We start from the raw sequence: 21,794 nt of genomic DNA, 5'->3' as shown, positions 1-21,794 counted from the left end.
TTTTTGACTATAACCAATCCCATATCTTCTAGCCTTGTTCATATTTACAGTAGGTTGCTCAATCAGCTTACTAGGCTCAATTTGTTCTTGTACTACTGCTGATTTAACAAAGTGAATATATTTCCCTTTGTCTATTTTTAGCTTTGGTTGAGTGTCATTTGGACACATTTCTCATTGAGTGTTGAACCCTAAACCAGTTTTATCAGAAACTGATTTTTGTGAATTCTGCATTTCATTTAGTGCAGTAGATGACTTGTTCTAAGATTGAATGAGCTCAGTCTGTTTTGAGTTTTCAAGAATCAACTTTTGGATTAATAACTGATCTTTGTTTCTTTCTGCTTTTAACTCAGCAATTTCTCTTTTCAGACTCAACCCGTCAACTGATTCATCAGTTTTGGTTTTATTGTCTGTGGGATCAGTTTGCTTTGCTTTGATTTTTTCGAATAATGATGCAAGCTTTTGATATTCATTTACCATATCATGTAGTGTTAGAATGAGTTCTTCTCGTGTAAAGTCAGTTGAGCTGAAATCAAATACCTGTTGACTAGATGATTCTTCTTCTGCATCATTAGCCATCAGGCACTTGTCTTCCTCATCATCACTAGAGCTGCATGAGCTTTCTGGTTCTGACTCCTCACTGTCAGTTTCTGCCCATTTAGATTTGCTTTCTTCGGCTAAGAGTACCTCATGTTTCTTTCTGAAGGACTTCTTATCATCCTTGGGTTTTCTTTTGTTCTCATATGATTTCTTTCTTCTATCAGTTGAGCCTTGATTGTCCTTCTTGGGTTTAGGACAGTCAGCAATGAAGTGACCTGATTTGCCACAATTGTAACAAGCATTTGTTTCATCTTTGGAGTTGTTTCTTTGGTATGACTTCTGAAAGTTTCCTTGATTCTTTCTCAGGAACCTTCCAAACTTTTTGATGAATAGTGACATAGCATCATTGCTTAACTGATCAGCAGATTTCTCAACTGAACTAGTTGGTTCTGTTCTGACAGCAGCTAGAGCAGTTGTGGCTGCTGGTGTGGATGGTTCTCCTTCTCTGGTTTGCAGTTCGAACTCATAAGCTTTAAGATTAGCAAATAGATCATGAAGTTCAATCTGGTTCAGGTCTTTGGATTCTATCATTGCCATAGTTTTGACATCTCATTCTTTGGGAAGACCTCTCATTACTTTCAGTGCAACCTCTTTGTTTGTATACATTTTTCCAAGTGCATTTAACTCATTGATGATACTGCTTACTCTTTTCATCATACTCGTGCATTGATTCTCCTGCTTTCATTTTGATATTATCAAACTTCTGAACTTCAACTGAAAGTTTATTTTCCTTGGTTTGATCATTTCTTTCACAAAGCTGGATCAGCTTTTCTCAAATTTCTTTGGTTGTCTTACACATCTTTATTTTGCAGAAAGTTATTTTGTTCAGCGTCTTGTACAGAATGTCTTTTGCCACATTATCAAGATTGGCTTTTCTTTTATCTTCAGTTGTCCATTCTTCTCTGGGCTTTTCTATTCTTTGTGGTGCCCCTTCTGTTATGGCAACTGATGTATTAGTTTTCACAATCTTCATGGGTCCATCAGTTATGACATACCACATGTCATCATCTTGTGCAGCTAAATGAGCGTGCATTCTGATTTTCCAATCATAAAATTCTTCTCTGGAGAACATAGGGATTTTGTTGAATGAGGTCATGCTAGCAAGTTTATAGATCAAAAGTATTCAAGAACAAGATTCAACTGCTCTGATACCACTTGATAGGATCGATTAACGTATCAAGAGTGTTTAGAAGGGGGGGGGTTGAATAAACACTCACAATTAAAATGAATCTTTTCGAATTTTGAATTCAGTTTGGTGACAAACTGATTCTCGGAATCTTGTTGGTCAATGACAATCAGTTAAACTAAGAGTAGTTGCGGAAAATAACTGACTGAAAGATAGAATACAAAACTGAAATAAAGTACGCAAGGATTGTTTCTGGATGTTCGGAGATTTCAATCACTCCTACGTCACCCCTTCTATCTCAAGGATAGGATTTCCACTAAAAGACTTTGATCGAATACAAGACTTGTACTGACCCACTTCAGTTTGGACTTAACACTGCCAAAACTGAAACTCTTAGCTTACAACAGCTTTTATCAGTTCGTGATTGATCTTAGCACAACTGATATATTCTTGATTGAATTACAAAGTGCTAACACGCTCAAAGTGTTAACACGCTCAAAGTGTAGCTTTTGATGCTACTGATATATCTGATATACGTGAGCTGTGAATTGTGATTTTAGCAGCGTAACAGCAAGCTTCAATAATGCGTTGATTGTTCTTCATCTCAGCTGCTTTGTTCACTTATTTATATGCTTCCTTTCCCACGGTAACTTGAGATGAATTTGAATCCTTGTATCCGTTGATTTTTTACTTGATTATTCCTTGGATATTGTTTCCTTCATTTATTGTGATGTTGCGTCTTAACTGCTTTCGCCGAAATGCGTTGTTCTAAACTGTATTGATTTAAGTGCTGCGTTGCAATCTTCTATGTCTCTTTGTCGGTTGATCGTTCTTTCCCGAGACATGTTTAGTTGAAAAAAGCATACGGCTGAATATATCAACTGATCGGTTTCCAACTGATCAGTCAGCTGTCTTCGAGAATTCAATTAAGTTCAACTGATCGGTTTCCAACTGATCAGTTGGTTTTCTTCGAAAGTTCAGTTCAGCTGGGTTCGGTTGCCTTAGATAATATGCGCAATACTCTTCAGTTAGGCAAGCTGTATAGATCGAATATTTGATCAGTTAGTTCCAATAAATAATCGGTTTGTCAAACATCCGAAATTAAGTTTCCAACAATAAGTTTGGACATCAATTTCTAGTATGAGGAATCGCGAGAAAGTCAGAAATTGAAGGACATAGAAAAATAGAACTAAGTCACTATAAGTTGTTTGAAGTTGCGATCCGCAAACGAGAATTTTGGTAGGCAAATTTAATTAGGATTGAGCAGACGTAAGGACATTTTAGAACTTATTTTATCAGAATAGCGCAGCGGAAGCGCGGAGTATTGGGATACTAAAATTAAGGGTCTAAACTTTTTGTTTATCGAGGATAAGCGAATTTCGGGGACGAAATTCAATTTAAGGGGGGTAGATTGTAACGTTCCGAAAATTTGAAGGTCCACGTGAACCGCATGCATGCGAGTTAATAAATTTCTTTGGTATTTTATTAAATTATTTTAAAGTTCATGCATTAGAGTTTCTAGGTGCATTTTACGTTCGAACGAGGATCGGAGACCGGGGAATTTTCAGGAAAATTATTTTAAGGGGATTAATTTTTATTAATCATTTTAGAGTGCTTTTAAATGTATTTTTCAAAAATGGCTTTATTGGATAATTTTTACCCGCGAGATTTTACTTTTATCCGATACGCGAAGTTTATCGAATCGGGAGACTTTTTGAGGGTTCGGCTAATATTTTCGTGAACTTACCAACACGAAATATTTTTCGGGAGTGTGTTTGATTGTAATTGACCTACTTTTATGCTTGTGGGGCTTAAAACATTTTAAAATGTTAATTTACAAATTATGGCCCATCAATCTACTTGTTAACCATTTAAATAATATCTAATTATTCCCTAAAACTCATTTAACCTAATTATCCTCTTCACCAGCCGCTCACCCCCTCCACTCCTCAAACTCCTCGTGTATTGCTGCTGCTAAGGATTCGGTGCCTCCATTTCCCTTGATCAAGCAAAAGCTTTTCCTTTCGGCCATGCATTCCTCGATCGTTTGTTCAAGATTGATCACCAAGGCACGCTTGTAACATCCTTTTTGCATCATTCACGTTCATATTACTGATGTATGTGTAGGCATGTAAGAAAACTTTCGATCCAAGCAGGAGCATGCAAGGTTTCGGCTTTTACATGTGTTTTTGGCATTCTAGGCTTTGTACTCACGTCTTTTCTGTGTTTTTGCAAGGGCGGCTGTATAGTGATGTTAAGGGGCTGTACAGGTTGTGTTCGATGAGGCTTAGTTGCTGGAATTGGAAGCTTGGTCGAGGTCAGTGGATTTGTGAGGGCCGATCGTTTTTGGTGGGTTGTGCGAGAGGGAGCGATCGATCGGGTTTTCAGTGGTTCTGGCCACGCGAGGGCCTTCTCAAGCCCTGGACCAGATCCTGGTGGGTCTGAGTTGGGGTAGAGAATGGCTCGAACAGTTCCAGAGTTGACGGCAAGATCATTCGAGCCTAGCGAAGAGGGGTGAGCCGCGGTAGGATTTGATGTTGAGCTCCGGTTTTTAAGAGACAGCAGCCTGCATGGGGAGGTTGGCTTTGTTCTGATAGAGGCCTCATGGTCTGGTCTAACTCCATGATAGTCTGGATCAGGGCTGGTACGTTGGGTTAGGCTAGTGGCGTGCGATTTATTTTTGACAAAAAAAAAAGTGCACAAGGTTGCCATTTTAGGAAGGGCCGAGAGCTTTGTTCCTTTTTGACCTTTCAACCGAAAGTTTTTGTGGGGTTGGTGTTGTAGTATTAGGGGCCTTTTAGTGTTTGTAAGATATGGTAAAAAGTTGGGAAAAATTTGGTAGAGTTTCGAGTCGATTCGAGTTAAAACCGAGACCCCGATCCAAGTTTTAAAACGAATCGGTTAAGTTATGATTTTGGCTCGGATTTACGTCTAGGAGCATTTTTAAGAATTTTTGTGACATTTTAAGGAGTTTTGTAAGATTCTGGTTAATTTTAGAAGTCCAGGGTTGAAAAGATAATTTTTCAGTTTCCACGCGCAAAATGGTCATTTTGCACACGGGGTGAGATTTTGATCATGGCAGCGTTCTGAGCACAAATTAGGTTATTTTAAATGATTATGCATCATTTTTACGATTTTTACGCAATTATGATAAATACGCTGCATGCTCGGTTTAAAAGAAAAGTTGTGCATATGCATGTTTTTATTAAGTGATGAAAATGACGATATTTTTGAAGGATGTGATTTGGTTGTGACTGACGATGTATATGAATACGTTGACATGAGATATGATGAGCTGAGGCCCGGGCTCAGTGGGCGGGTAATGCTGTCGCTGATTGTACCTGCCGCCGAGTACCACGGTTTTATAGATGGATCCATCGATAGAGCTAATACGAAGGTCACAACTAATTAACTGAATTCACTTAAAAAGAAAATGTATACGTTTATGATGACATGATTTAACACGATATATGATACGATGATACATGCTATGATTATTACCATGTTTTGAAAGGACATGTTTACTTATACGATTTTTACTGCAGACACGAAATGTATGTTGATTATGCTATTTTTCACTGTTGTGTGCTACGTATATGTACTTGTTATTACTGGTACAAGTGTGTTGAGTCTTTAAACTAACTAGACGTGTGTGATTCAGGTGAGTTTGATGCTGAGTAGACTGGAGGTGCGGAACTCTGAGTAGATAGCTCTGGTGCGGTGACATGACCTGAGGACCGTATATTTTCCGCATTATAATTTATGAGATTGAGTGGAGATGAAAATTTTCCGTGATGATTTTTAAGATGTTGATTGGTTCATGTTTACGTATAATTTTAGGATGAGTTTTGTTGTTTTAAACTTCGTTATTTTTACTGTCAAATATTTAAGATCATTTTTAAATGTTCTATTTTTCTGTACAGCGCAAGTATGTGAAACGTTTAAATGTTATTTCGAAAATGTAGCTTTATATATAAAAAAAAATTATTTTTTCACTTTTAAAACGGTAGACGTTACAATTGGACTAGCCTAGCCATCCCCAACCGAGCCACACGCCTCCCACAAAGATACAATAGTTGTGCGCCTCCTCCAAGCCGAGAGCCCTAGTGCCTCGTGTTTCCTTGTGCAACATAAAGTCCAACCATTCTAGGACACTTCCTAGCCACGTCTCTGAGCCGTGACCCATCCTTGGTGCGTCTCCCTCATGGCCGTGGCCTTCACCCAAGAAAAACCCTAGAAAACCCTAGGACTTTACCCTTCACCATGCATGGCCCCTTCTTGTTCACGTCCAGCCTTCATCTAGTCCATAAAAGTCCCTTTTTCTCGTCCCTTAGACACTTCTTAATTGCAGTGTGTCCTTAGAATTCATAACGTGTTTCAAACAAGTGTAAAATTATCAAAAATTTGAAAATAATCATCTAAAAATTAAGCGATTCGTATTCAAATATTTTTCATGCTAAAATACGTAAAACATACATATTATGATTTGAATGGTGCATCAAAAGAGTTTAAAAGTGTGTCTTTGCGTTTTAGAGCGCTCGAATACGCGATCGTTGACGAGGGTTGCGAGAGAGACAAACGAGCGACAAAAACTCCTTGACTTTTTTCCTCTCAAAATTTTCGAAAATATTGTGTGTGTCATTACGGCTTAATGAAGCCTCAAAAACCTAGGATTTTTTTTTATAGATTTCGAAAATTTCATGTCAAAGGTTTAAGGTTTTGGGCTTTTTGTTTAGTGATAAGTGGACCTTCTAATCTTAGGTAAATTAGGCCCAATAATACCTATTTAATTGTAAAATGAAAATTCACAAAATTTGTTTTCGAAAATAATAATTTTTGGACTTTTAAAAGTCTCTCGTTTGACCAAAATCGGCTTCTTGGATAAAATCGAGCTTGTCTTTTAAAATAATTTGGGCTCCAGCATTTTTAGTTAATTTTAATCATATTTAATCACATTAATAATCCTTAAAAATGTTTATCAAAAAATATTTTATCTTGGTCGTCCTCAATCTCATTTCTCCAGCCTATTATCGAATATTCGGATAAAATCTTCAATTCTCATGAAATCATGCAATCTAATCATTTAATCATACACTATGTACTATTTAAGCATTAAAAATAAATCAATTAAAAAAATTAAACAGAAAATTTGCATGCATGTGGTTTTACGTGAGTCGATTTTCGGACGTTACAAAACCTCCCCCCTTAAATAAAATTTCTTCCTCGAAATTAAGACTCATCAAATAATTCGGGGTATCGACTCCTCATCTTTGACTCAGTCTCCCAAGTGGCTCTTCTTCCGAGTGATTCAGCCACTCGACTTTGACCATCTTTATCACCTTGTTCCACAGCCTTCTCTCTAGACTGTCAAGGATTCAAGTAGGCTTCTCCTCGTAGGACAGGTTTGGTATAAGTTGCAGTGGCTCAAAGTTAGTACATGTGAAGGGTTTGACATACACTTGCGGAGCATCGATATGTGAAAGACATTGTGAACTCCTGCGAGATTAGGTGGCAAGGCCACTCGATAAGCTAATGCTAATGTTTCCACTCTTTCGAGTATCTCGAATGGTATGATGAATTTTAGAATAAGTTTGTCTTTCTTGCCAAATCTCATAACACCTTTCGTAGGTGCTATTTTATAAACACGTGATCACCTACTATAAACTCAAGATCTCGTCTACTTTTGTCTGCATAGCTCTTCTGTCAACTCTGAGCAGTTTTCATTCTATCTCGGATCTTGGCGACCATTTCTGCTGTGTGCTGAACTATCTCAGGACCCATCGTAGCCCTTTCCCCTATCTCGTCCCAATGGATAGGCGATCTACATTTCCTTCCATAGTGTGCCTCGTATAGAGCCATTCTGATAGATGACTGATAGATGTTGTTGTAAGTGAACTCCGCTAGAGGTAGTTTCGATTCTCAACTCCTTTGGAAATCGATCACGCAGGCTCGGAGTAGATCCTCCAAAATTTGTATGACTCTCCTAGACTGACCGTCTGTCTGAGGATGAAGTGTGGAACTGAACAATAGTTTGGTTTCCAAGGCCGCATGTAAACTGATGCAATCATGGTAGGCCCAAGCTCCGAGGAAGGCGTGGAAAGCATGGGATCTTGTTTGGGGGTCATTTGGAGTCATTGAACAATATTCAAGCATCTTTTTGAATGACCGAGGCTGCACGGACCTGTACACGGGGTTCGTGTCCATTACACTCGAGCATGTGAAAATCCAGTGCCTACACGGTCCTGTACACGGGGTCCGTGTCCACTACTTTCAAGACGTGAAAATTACAGTGCCTACACGGACCCCCTTCCGGACCACTACACGGGGTCCGTGTCCTCTGCGATTTGGCGCAGCTTTTTCCTTCTTTAGCGTTTTAATTTGTTTGGTAACTAGATTTTTGATATCTTGTGATTATTAAGAGATATTGGACGAAATATTTGACACAATTCAGATTATTATTGATAGTTTATCCAACTTTTGAGATTTTTTCTCTCAAGCTTTTCAAGGCTTTTTGCTTGGTATTAATCAAAAATCAAACTTATCAAGGATTCGTTCTTGTGGCGTTTGTCGGTTGATTTCATACGGATTGTCAAGGATTAGTTCTTTGAAGTTTCGTCTGATTATTCAATTGTTTTCAATCGTGATTATTTGTTGCTAAGTTTTATAGCTTAGAGGTGAATATCACAAATTCATACTTGTTCAAAAGATCGGGACAACAACGATTCCTAGTTCGTTATTGAATTGAGGGCGCGGTTCTAAATTAATCGTGTTTGCTTTTCTTATGTACGTGGATTCATATCATTTGGTATCAGAGCTTAGGTTCATTGAATTCAAGTAAGTTTATATTATCTCATTCTATTTTGAGATCTGTGTTATTTCTTCGTTCTTTTTCAGATCTGTTTTTGTTCTATCATTCTTCGTTAGTTTCTTGAATTTTGGTGAATTTTTTTTAGAATTTTCGTGTGAACAAATCAGCCTTGTGTAAGGAAGAAGAAGAAGAAGAAGAAGAAGAGAAAAAAAAAGAGTACCAAATATCCGAAAATTCACCATTATTTCTTTTTGCTATTTTGTTCTATTATCCATTGTGAGTCATATTCAAGTGTCTCTCACAATAAAATTTTTTTTTATTTATTATTCCTTTTCAAATTTCTAGTCTACGCAGTCCAAGTGAGTCGATCACAATTGTTCACGAGTTTGAACTTGATCGTTTGATATACACAAATACAAAGCTTGAGCACCTTGAGGGAACTCTCGAATTATAGTGAAAATACTTGAGTGCGAGTGAATTTTCTTTGAAGTGAACGGTGAGTATTTGTTGTGAGCACAAAAAAATATAGAGATGAGTGACGAGCGACTTTTCTTTGGAGTGACCGTGAGCATTTGGGTGAGGAATATCTATTATTTCTACTAATATTTTCTTGCAGGTACAATTCCAAAAAGTAAATGGAGAGAGAGGTAGGAGATAGTTCGAACCAAGGGTTGTCTAAATTTCAAATGGATGTGTTGTTTGGTCATTTTAGTAGAATGATGAGAACCGAGTTGGAGCCCTTACATGAGAGGTTGGATAAGCTTGAAGTTAGTACTAGTGGGGATAAGTATAAACCTAAGGATTTGCGTAGAGGAGGAGAGGATGAGGAATATGATTTGGGAGTAGACGAGGAGAGCCAAAATGAGAATTGGGGTAGGAATGGAAGAGGTAGAGGATTTGGTAGAGGAAGAAGAGGAGCCGTACGGGATAGATACGATGATAAGGAAGATGGTAACAAGGGTAGTATTAAGATGAAGATTCCATTGTTCCATGGGAAATCTGACCCTGATGCATATTTAGAGTGGGAAAAGAGGGTAGAATTTGTGTTTGAATGTCACCACTACTCCGAACAAAAGAAGGTTAGGTTGGCAGTGGTTGAATTTCTAGACTACGCTCTCATTTGGTGAGATCAACTAGTAACCACTAGGAGGAAATATAATGAGAGGACCGTTAAAACTTGGGATGAGATGAAGAGGGTCATGAGGAAGAGATTTGTAGCCAACCACTATTGTAGGGAGATGTTTAAGAAGTTGCAGAACTTGAAGCAGGGTACGAGGGGTGTCGAGGACTACTATAAGGAGTTGCAAGTAGTAATGATTAGGACAAATATAAAAGAGGATAACGAGGCTACCATAGCCCGTTTTCTTTGTGGTTTGAACAAGGATATTCAGGATCAAGTGAAGCTTAGCCACTACTTGGATCTGGACGAGATGGTGCAAATGGCCATAAAGGTGGAGCAACAAATCAAGAGGAGAGGAGTTGTCCGCACCACCCAAGTGGGGAGTGCATCAACGTCTTGGCATTCCAATGTTGCTACACGTGAAGAAGGCAAGAGGATGGCCAATCCCAAATCAGAAATTAAGCAAGAGACGCCTAAACAAGGAGTGCAAGGTAAATCTGAAACTCCTCTTAATCGTTCTAAGGATACAAAATATTTTAGGTGTCAAGGTATGGGTCATATCACTAGCCAATGTCCTAACAAGAGGGTAATGGTAATGAATTCTTATGGGGATTATGAATCTCAAAGTGATGGAGATAGCGATGATGATAAGATGCCTGAGTTGGAGGATCCTGTTGAGGGATATGAGGCGGTTGTAGGGGAAGCATTGGTGACTAGGCGTATCATGAGTGCCAAAGCCGAGGAGGAGGAGACCAGTCAGAGGAGGAACTTGTTCCATACTAGGTGCTTTGTAAACGAAAAGGTTTGCAATGTTATTATATATGGAGGGAGTTGTGCCAATATAGCTAGTTGTGAGATGATGGAGAAATTGAATTTTCCCACTTTAAAACATCCTCAACCATATAGGCTATAATGGTTGAATGATTGTGCAGAAGTGAAAGTGAACAAGCAAGTTTTGGTGCCTTTATCGATTGGTAAGTATGTTGATGAGGTGTTATGTGATGTGGTGCCAATGCATGCTTGCCATATCTTGTTGGATAGACCTTGGAAATACGATAGGAAAGTGACACATGATGGTTTCAAGAATAGGTACTCATTTGTCCTAAACAAAGAACGGATTGTATTACTTCCCTTGTCCCCAAAGCAAGTGTTGGAGGACCAATTGCAAAAAGAAAAAAGAGATGAGGCCGAAAAAAAGAGCGTTCAAAAAAGTGAGATGGCCTCAGAAAAAGAAAAAAAAGATATGGTCGAAAGAAAAAGTGAACAAAAGAGTGAGATGAACATAGAAAGAAAAAGAGAAGAAAATGATGGGAGGAAAGAAAAAGAACAAGAGGCCAAAGAAAAGAAAAATAAAAATAATTTGATGGCCCAAAAGAGTGAGGTCGAGAGTTGTTTGTTTTTGCATTAACCATTTCATGTACCTTTGTACAAAGTGGTTTATCCATATTGTGATGATGTGGCTGGTTCAATCCCGAGCATTGTTCCCTCTTCTTTGCAGGATTCTCGTAGTGTGATGATAAGGAGGAGAGCAAAAGTTGATGGTGTGAGAATGCAATGGGACGACCCATATGAAGCATGAGGTAAGGGTAGTTACCACTACAACGACTGGGAGGTATGATTTGCTTCCTTACCTTAATTTTGTGTTGTTTTGTTTTCAAAAAGTTGTAGAGAGAGTTACGAATTTGATGGTTAAAGGACTGTGTGTCAATTGATCCTTATTCTTTGATTGTTATGGATTTGAGACTATTGATGAAATGCATGTACCTATTATGAACTTTGATTTCCCACGAGTTACTAAGTTAATGGTATTTGTTTGCTGCAAGAGTTCACATGCATTAGACTTAAATTCTTGTGATGAGTTAAATGATTGCATGCATAGTACATGTAGTGTGTCCTATTTGCATGATTATTATTTGACTTGTGGTGGTTTTATGTTTGATAAAATGCATGATTATATGTGTTGGTTGGATATAAAGAGGCATATTGAGTTGGATTTTGAAACATGCATTGCATATAAGAGATTGACATTTCGGCTAGATTCTTATATCGTGTATGAACTGTGGCTTATTCCTAGTGAGCAAATGTCGTACATGTGTATGGGATTTGTTGTGTTGTTAACTAGGACTAAGAAGGGGAGAAATCTGATTTTTGTGATACTTATTGATATCCAATTGTTATTATTTGGTGTCATGTGCTGTTTATCAACCCTAGTAATAGGTGAATACATAGAAAAGGCAACCGTGGAGCTGAGATATCAAGTGCGGTTGGAGCGAGCCGATGATAGCACCTAGAAACTTGAGTTTAAAGGTAAGCATGTTTGTCATGTAATCAATGTTATTACTAACTTGTTTCATTTGTGTGTAAGTAACAAAGATTTGAGGACAAATCCTTTTCAAGAAGGGGAGGATTATGAGATCATGGTAGGCTCAAGCTCCGAGGAAGGCGTGGAAAGCATGTGATCTTGTTTGGGGGTCATTTGGAGTCATTGGAACATTATTCAAGAATCTTTTTGAACGACCGAGGCTACACGGACCTGTACACGGGGTCCGTGTCCACTACTTTCAAGACGTGAAAATTACAGTGCCTACACGGACCCCCTTACGGACCACTACACGGGGTCCGTGTCCTTTACGATTTGGCTCAGATTTTTCCTTCTTTAGCTTTTTAATTTGTTTGGTAACTAGATTTTTAATATCTTGTGATTATTAAAAGATATTGGACGAAATATTTGACACAATTCAGATTATTATTGATAGTTTATCAAACTTTTGAGATTTTTTCTCTCAATCTTTTCAAGGCTTTTTGCTTTGTATTAATCAAAAATCAAACTTATCAAGGATTCGTTCTTGTGACGTTTGTCGGTTGATTTCATACGGATTGTCAAGGACTAGTTCTTTAAAGGTTCGTCTTATTATTCAATTGTTTTCAATCGTGATTATTTGTTGCTAAGTTTTATAGCTTAGAGGTGAATATCACAAATTCGTACTTGTTCAAAAGATCGGGACAACAACGATTCCTAGTTCGTTACTTAATTGAGGGTGCGGTTCTAAATTAATCGTGTTTGCTTTTCTCACGTACGTGGATTCATATCATAAACTCTTCCATAATGATGAAGTGAATCGTGTGTCTCTGTCTGACGCTATAGAGATAGGAATTCCATGCAGTCTGACTATCTCTCGAATATATAGCTCTGCATACTGTGTCATGGAAAAAGTTGTTTTCACTGGTAGGAAGTGTGCTGACTTAGTAAGGTGATCCACTATTACCCAAATGACATTGTATCTCCACTAGGAACTCATAGTCGACCTCGATACTTAACAATGTCATCATCGACTGAATAGAACATGCTGCCCTTCGATTCATCTTGTTGTCTCCATTTCATCAATTTCTCATCATTAGACTGTCCGGCTCAAATTCTATCTCGTAGAGTGGACTGTACTTCAAGGTAGCGAGATTAGGGGCCTCTCCCCTAGCATAAAATTCAAGATCAAACCGCTGAATTTCCACTTGTAGAGACTTCTGCAATGATAATTGGGCCAAGATTTTCCATTTCCTACTCAAAAAGTCCGCGACTATATTAGCTTTGCCGAGATGGTAGCTAATGTCACAGTTGTAATCCTTTACAAGTTCTAGCCACTTTTTTGGTCTCATGTTCAAACCTTTTCGAGTGAAAAAATACTTAAGGCTTTTATGATCCGTGTAGATTTTGCATCTCTCACCATACAAGTAGTGCCTCCAAAATTTCAACACGAATACAACTGCTGCAAGTCAAGATCAAGCGTTGAATAATTATTTTCATGTATTTTCAGCTGTCTAGACGCATACGCTATGGCACGCCCATGTTGCATTTTCACGATTTTAAAGATTTTATGAAAATATATGTTGCATGCTTGAATTTAAAGAAAAATTGCATTGGTTCACGATTTTTATAAGTGATGTAAATGATGATATTTTGAAGGGAATTAGTTGTGGCTATCGAAGTATATGTAAATGTTTAATACGTATATGTAAATTCTAATGATGATGCTTAGGCACAGTGGATGGGTGATCCTGTCACTGATGTCCGACAGCCGCAGGGTACTGCTGTTCTACGTATGATGGATCCATCGTAAATAATGAATGATGTAATAGTTACCTCTAATGAACGGAATTCACATAAGGAAATGATATATGATGAATGGTGAATGATGAACGGTGAATGATGAACGATGATTAACGATGAACTATTTTGACACGTCACGATTTCATATGACACGTTTACATTATGTTTTTAAAGTTCATGAAAGATATGTTGAGTATGATATTTTTCACTGCCGTGTGCCATGTATATGTACTTGTTATTAACGGTGCAGGTGTGTTAAGTCTTTAGACTCAATAGACGTGTGTGATGCAGGTGAGATTATTGATGAAGAGACTGGAGGTGCCGAACTCTGAGTAGGCAGACCTGGTGGGGTGACACAACCCGAGGACCGCATGTTTTCCGCATTATGATTTACGAGTTTTGAGAGAATACAAACATTTTCATACGTTGATGATTTTAAGATTTTTACTCATTTATGTTTACGCATGATTTTGGATGAATTTGGTTAATTTAAACTGCATTATTTTCATTGTTAAATAATTACGATTATTTTAAATGTTATTTCGAAAATCTGAGTTCTAAAAAAAATATATATTTCCGCACATTTAAAACGGTATACGTTTCAGTTGGTATCAGAGCAAGGGTCCTGTGTAGGGTTGTGCCACCACCAGCTTCTGCCGCTCAGTCTCCAAACCTCAAGTCTGTAAGCTTTTATGATTTAAATATTTTTAATGCTATCACCTACATGTTTACATGATATACGTTTTACAGGGCATGTTTATCTGTCGTTATGTTTTGAGATTAGATGCTTTAAAATTTTTTATGCATGTTTTGAGATTGGAATGGGACATGAATAAGAATTTTTCTATTGGGCATTAGGAAAGGCTAGAAATGATTTTAGTATAGTAACTTTTGGGTTAGTAGTACTGATATTCTACTTATGAGCCATAAGTTAATCTTGAAGATTATGAATGCTTTTGGGACTTGTGGAATTTCTAAGAAATTACTGATGGTTCGTGGTTGCTAGTTGAATTAATTTTTGAGTATTCCATGTAAGGATTAATGATTCGAAGACAACGACGATCTTTGGAAGTATAAACACATAGAATTTATTTAGGATGCATACTCTACCTAGTTGGATTTAAGGATTTAATTGCATGAATTGAGAATTATAAGGACCTAATTGTAATAACCAATAATTTGAGGACGTAAGTGCAAAAATAAAATTCTAAGGGACTATTTTCGAATTTACCAAACTATGGGATTAAATTTTGAATTTCGAGAATTTTAAATTTAAGAAGGCTAAGTCGAAAATTTTATGGGGACAAAAATGCAAATTTCGAAGGGTTGTATGGCCAAAAATGTAATTTTCGAGAACTTTAATAACCAAATTGCAAATTCCGAAATTTTTGAGGATTAAATTTGAACTTTGGAGGAACACTTGGGTTAAATCAGTAATTTCCGAGGTTATGAGAATTGATTTTTGGTTTAATAAGCTTAAGATTATTGAACTTTATGTTAGGAGAAACCTATAAAATGGAATTAGGAACGCCAACAACTTATGGGTAATTGTTGGATTCTCGAGATTAAGTACAAATCGGATAATATTCGAGGAAAGTAAGAACTACTTTTGCAATTTTTAAGAAATTTGGGGACTTGGTTAGCAGTAAGTGAGAAACGAATGGTTTAAAGGATAGGAAATTTGATGATTTAGGTTTGAAGGGATATCTAGATCCTTGAAACAATTGGGTTATAAGGTTATAAGGAATGGTAACCAAGAGCAATTGTAGGATGAATCGACATTTGGCTTGAAAGTTTAAGCGCTAGTGAATTAATACTGTGGAAAATTAAGAATTTAGAGTGATAACAATTTAAGATAAAGTTGATCAGTTAGTTAAGTTATAAGAGTAGACATGGAGTTAACAAAAATTTTGGGAATTTAAGTTTGATGAATCATAATTTTTAATCGTGATCTTAAGAGTTAAAATTATACATTTGTTGAAATTTAATTTTTCTAAAAAATTGAGTATGATCGATTGTTAGATTACTTGATAGACGCATATAAGAATTGAGGAAAGTCCAAGGGTCTTAGGTCTCAACTTTATTGTAATTGAAAAGGAAATAGTTTAAGCATGTAATTGGTGCTAGAATGATTTTATTATTTAGGTAGAAGATCGGTATCATATATTTTGGGTTTTATGGATTAACACTACTCGAACTTAAAATTTGCAACATCGTTATATTGGGATGTACTTCTAAATAGTTAGGTTATGTACGTTTGGTGCGGTAAGATAAAGATTCGATTTAAGGATCTTAGTCTAATATTATTATGGGGTTTAGATAAGGTTTAACTTTTAAGCGTTTTACCCAAGATAAAAGTCGATTAAAAAAAATTTGGTGCTAAGATCTCCTAAGTCGAACTGCATGAATGCCAATACTAGGATTTGAAGCTTTAACATATCTTGAGTTCAATAAAATTAAGAAAGGATGCTGTTAAGATTTCAATATTGGAATATAATAGGTCAATGAACATCTTGGGTATATTATAAGGAAAGTAAGATGCGATAAGTTTGGACTGTCATTTCTAATATAGGGAATTGCAAAAAAAAAAAAAGAAGTCAAAATTAGAGGACATAGTAGAATAAAACAAAGTCACTATAAATCGTCTTATGTTGCGATTCACAAACGAGGATTTTGACAGGAAAAATAATTAGGATCGAGGAGACATAAGGCCATCTTAAGATTTATTATTTTATCAGAGTAGCGCCGCGGAAGCGTGAACCATTGAGATACTAGAACTAAGTCTAAACTTTGTGATTATCAAGGATAAGCGAATTTCGGGGACGAAATTCAATTTAAGAGGGGGGCGATTGTAAGGTCCCAAAAATCGAAAAGTCCACGTGAACAACATGCATGCAGATTATTAAATTTATTTGGTATTTTATTAAATTTTTTTAAAGCATAAAATGTATTTTTATTTTATTAAATTGTGTTTAATTATTTTTATGCATTTTATGCATTATTATTGCATGATATGATTTAATTCATGAAATTTTAAAAGTTCATGCACTATGATTTTTAAGTTTTATTTCGCACTCGAACGAGGAGCGGAAATCGAGAAATTTTCAAGAAAATTATTTTAGTTACACGATTAATTTTTATTATTTAATATAAAATGTTTTAAAGGTATTTTTCAATAATCGGGATTTATTGGGTATTTTTACCCGCATGATTTTAATTTTTAACGGTACACAAATTTTAGCGAATCGAGGAACTTTTTGAAGGTTCGACTAATATTTTCAAAAAATTTCTAACACGAAATATTTTTTGGGGGTGTGTTTGGATTTAATGGGCCTATTTTTAAGTTTATTGGGCTTAAACTCTTTTAATTCCTTTTAATTTAAAATAAGGACCCATTAACCTAATTGTTAACTATTTTAAATAATTCCTATTTGACCCTACACCCATTATCACTGTGGGGACCCGGACGCTAATTCATTTCTTAATCAGTCTTTTGGGATTAAATGGATCAATTATATAACTAGGTCTAAATATTTTTTTAAAAGGCAAGCCCATCATAACAAGTGTTGAAAATACTACAAAAAGGTATGCTTTCTCTTATTTATTGAACAAAATCAAGTTCAATATCTACAACATGATTCAAAATACAAAACATGTTTAAAGGAAAGTCATACACTAGTGTTTCTCAACTACATATCAAGTAGTGAACAACTAGATCTATCTCTAAGTCCGCATCACCACTCTAATCTTGATATGTCATCCTCTTCTTGACTCTGATCATGTCCCACCTGTTGTCATGCACACATACAAACACAACAACAGCCGGATAACTCGGGTGAGAAATATATTTCCAGTATAAACAATGTATACATGCATTTTTTATAATTATATACAAAAGCATAAAGCATATATCAATGACATGTATCATAATCTATGAAATACAATCAATACAAATCTGTAAATCAAACTCTTTAACTCTTAATCTTTGACTCGACTCTAAGCCAAACTCTTATCGACTCTTATCTAGTCTAGGGATCCCGGTTTGAATAAGAACGTAACCAATCTCCCACCTACTCTCCCTCGAGGTGGCGGTACGTTCCTATTTCTGGACTTCGACATACTATATCGAGTAATCTACAATAGGGACTGATCTGTCTCCTAAGCACATCGATATAACCCAAACGTCCAGTGACCTGGCACCTCTGCCAATAACTCTGTCACAATATCTGTCTTCTATTCTACACTTTTCTATAAATCAATAGAACAAGCATACACATGCAAGGAATTCAATTGTATCAATACAATAACAAGTAAGTATGTGGTTTTAGAGAAACTCAAGTTACATCTTACTCGAGTTATCATTCTCGGTTTAACATTGATTTATACCTTTTGTCGGTCTGACGAAGTCGAAGTCTTGAATTCAAAGCTGTCAATATCAAATTTGGAATTGACATTTGAAACATACAATATCACCATTCAAGTCAAAGCAAAACTTGATTACTTTGATCAATACTCAATCTAGTTAACGATCAACGACATAACGACACAATCTCGAAATACTGGCAATACTATTAACCAACAGTCAATCTAAACAACTTAGAATGTATCCACAAACACAATTCCAAGACCAATTCTGTATAACCCCATTCGAATATAATTGAAAAATGTTAACAATTACATACGGTGTCTGTTTTTCGATCCGATTTCGATTATACGATTACCACAATATCGGGAATACATAATCTCAATCAACTCATAATTCCTCCAACATCAAACTTTCAAACTATGCAAGAACATAATAAAACTTACATCCTTTTGAAGCTTTTGATGAGAGGAGCTTGGAAATATATTCGGATCGAAATTCGGACGGTCAGATCTTGTAAAAGCACAAGTTCTACTATATGAAAAAAACTTTCATGGAGCTTTTCGATTTTCTTGCTGAAGATTTCTGAAGGAATTGAAGTAGGATACACATATAAATGCATGGTAGAGCCATGTGGCTCATCCTTCAATCTGCACGTTTCGCGCATATGCGCGTCCCACTCTAGCGCATATGCGCGAGATCTTCTGTCTCGGCGCATGCACAATTCAACTGCTCGTGCATATGCGCGCCGAAAGTTCTGTCCCGGCACTTCTGAAATCCACCATCTCGCGCATAGGCGCGTCCCCCGCCGCGCATGTGCGCCAAAAGTTCTGTCTCGGAACTTGTCTACTGCCCTGCTCGCGCATATGCGTGCCTCTTGCGCGAGACCTTCGTCTCGGTATTTTTTGTCCCCTTTCTCGCCTTTCTCCGCGCATGTGCGCGACATCTGCTGGTCTCCATTCTCATATCATGCTATCCGATGTCTTTTTCTACTCCAATCCTATCCAGTGCAAATCTCAATTCTGTGAATTAATTATTGTCTAGTTACAGGGATAAAATCTCGAGCCTTACAATCACCCTCCCCCAACAGCCAACACCCTCATTCAGAATTCATTTTCTTCGGTTTCAGAACTCAGCAGCTGAAGGTTTCGGTCCTCCCTTGGTTTGAAAAAGAAAAACTTCTCCCGGGTTCCTTCGCTTCGTTCTTGCTTTCCAAACATCATAAGGCACACATTGTATCATTATTTGATCATGGAAGGTCTGAGTCATGGCTAAGGAGGGTGTGAACGCTGCTGGAACCACGTTGGAAGCCGAACAATGAGGAGGGAGGAAAAGCCGTGGGTTGGCTCACCTTGTGGTTTAGCGATCAAGAGGAAAGGGTGTAGTGCATGGGAGTGTAGGCGTGAGTTCCTTGAGTCCAGAGGTGTCCTAGGATGGTCTAGGGAAGGTAGATTCATTGCTGGTCCAGCTGGGTTTGGGCTAGGGACGTAAATTATGGTAGGGGTGCAACTAGAGTTCGAGTGAGTTCTTTTGGAAAATTTTTCCAGCATTATATGGTTCATGGCCGAGGGGTGTAGAGGTCTGGTTTGTATGTTTTTAGAGCCTTTTAGATGTTTATTAGGTGTAGGAGAAAGTTGGGAAAAATTTGGTTGAGTTTCGGTTCGATTCGGGTTAAAACCGGGACTCCAGTACAAGTTTTAAAATAATTTGGTTAAGTTATGAAATGAGCTCAAGTTTACGTCTAGGGATGCTTTTAAATATGTTTTGAGACATTTTTAAGAGTTTGGTAAGTTTAAGATCAAAATAATGAGTTTTGGATTTACCCGGGATTTAATCGCTGCACGAAACGTTAATTAAAGAAATAATTGAAACGCCTAGATTTAAGCTTAATAAAATTATGAAAAATTATATTTAAGCTCAAATAATTATTAGAAGTCTAAGTTCTTAATTTGTGAATTTTATGCTAAGGTTTGGTTTAATTCGGGATTAAATGCATTAATATGTTATATTTAAAGATTAATTTAAAAGTCATCGATTTAAGCCAAATAAAAATATGAGAAAATTTATATAGGCTTAAATAATTATTTGGGACATGTTAGAGTCAATGGAATTAAGAAAATTTCAAAAACTTGAAATTTTACGTCTAGTGGCAAAACGGTAATTTTTGGGTTTCTTGGGGGCAAAATGGTCATTTTGTACCCCGGGTGAGATTTTGGTCATGGCAGCGCCTTGAGCACAAATTTATGATATTTTAAATGTTCATTCATCATGATTCACGATTTTTAAGATTTTATGAAAATATACGTTGCATGCTTGAATTTAAAGAAAAATTGCATTGGTGCACGATTTTTATAAGTGATGTAAATGATGATATTTTGAATGATGGGAATTAGTTGTGGCTATTGAAGTATATGTAAATGTTTAAGACTTATATGTAAATACTGATGATGAGGCCTAGGCACAATTGATGGGTGATCTTGTCACTGATGTCCGACAGCCGCCGGGTACCGCGGTTCTATGTATGATGGATCCATCGTAAATGATGAATGATGTACGATAGTCACCTCTAATGAACGGAATTCACATAAGGAAATGATAAATGATAAATGATAAATGATGAATGATGAACGATGAATGATGAACGATGATTATCGATGAACTGTTTTGACACGTCACGATTTCATATGACACGTTTACATTATGTTTTTAAATTTCATGAAAGATATGTTGAGTATTATATTTTTCACTACCTTGTACCATGTATATGTACTTGTTATTAACGGTGCAGGTGTGTTGAGTCTTTAGACTCACTAGGCATGTGTGATGCAGGTGAGATTATTGATGAGGAGACTGGAGTTGCCGAACTCTGAGTAGGCAGACCTGGTGGGGTGACACAACCCGAGGACCGCATGTTTTTCGCATTATGATTTACGAGTTTTGAGAGAATACAAACATTTTCATACATTGATGATTTTAAGATTTTTACTCATTTATGTTTACGTATGATTTTGGATGAGTTTGGTTATTTTAAATTGCATTATTTTCACTGTCAAATAATTATGATTATTTTAAATGTTATTTCGAAAATGTGAGTTTAAAAAAAAAAATTTCCGCACTTTTAAAACGGTAGAAGTTTCAAAAAGAAACAGATATGAAAGAATGTGTAGCTCCGGAGTCTAGAAAAGCGTAAGTACCTATTCCCGCTAATAAATTTCTGCCTGTGATAATATTCGCATTATTCTCGATTAAGGCCGTAAAGTTTAGAAATTTCATATCATCTAGGCCCTTCTAGTTTCTCGTATTAGCATTTCAACCTCTTAAATTTTGAAAATTGCACAATAACCCCTTTAAATTTCAAAAATTTGCAATTTAGCCCTAGAAATTGTAGGATTCTTCAATTTCAACCCATATTTTTCCATTTAGTCCCCTTAATCTTCGAATTATACCATATTTCCATTAATAATTTTCGAAAATTATAGTTTAGTCCCTTCAATTTTCAATCTTCTACAATTTGATCCGAATAGTTAGTGTTTGCAAGGATTCAATTCCTTAAACCCTAGAATTTGAAACATGCAATTCTAAGTCATCAAGTTCCATGCACCTCAATTCAATTCTAGCATTCATGCTTATTATCTCCACAAATAAAGCAGTATAAAATGCTTGAATAGTCGGAGTACC

The sequence above is a fragment of the Primulina huaijiensis genome, chromosome 9 (assembly GCF_012295235.1).
Source record: "Primulina huaijiensis isolate GDHJ02 chromosome 9, ASM1229523v2, whole genome shotgun sequence".
Lineage (NCBI taxonomy): Eukaryota > Viridiplantae > Streptophyta > Magnoliopsida > Lamiales > Gesneriaceae > Primulina > Primulina huaijiensis.
The sequence above is the reverse complement of the archived record's forward strand: the minus strand, read 5'-3'. Positions refer to the sequence as shown.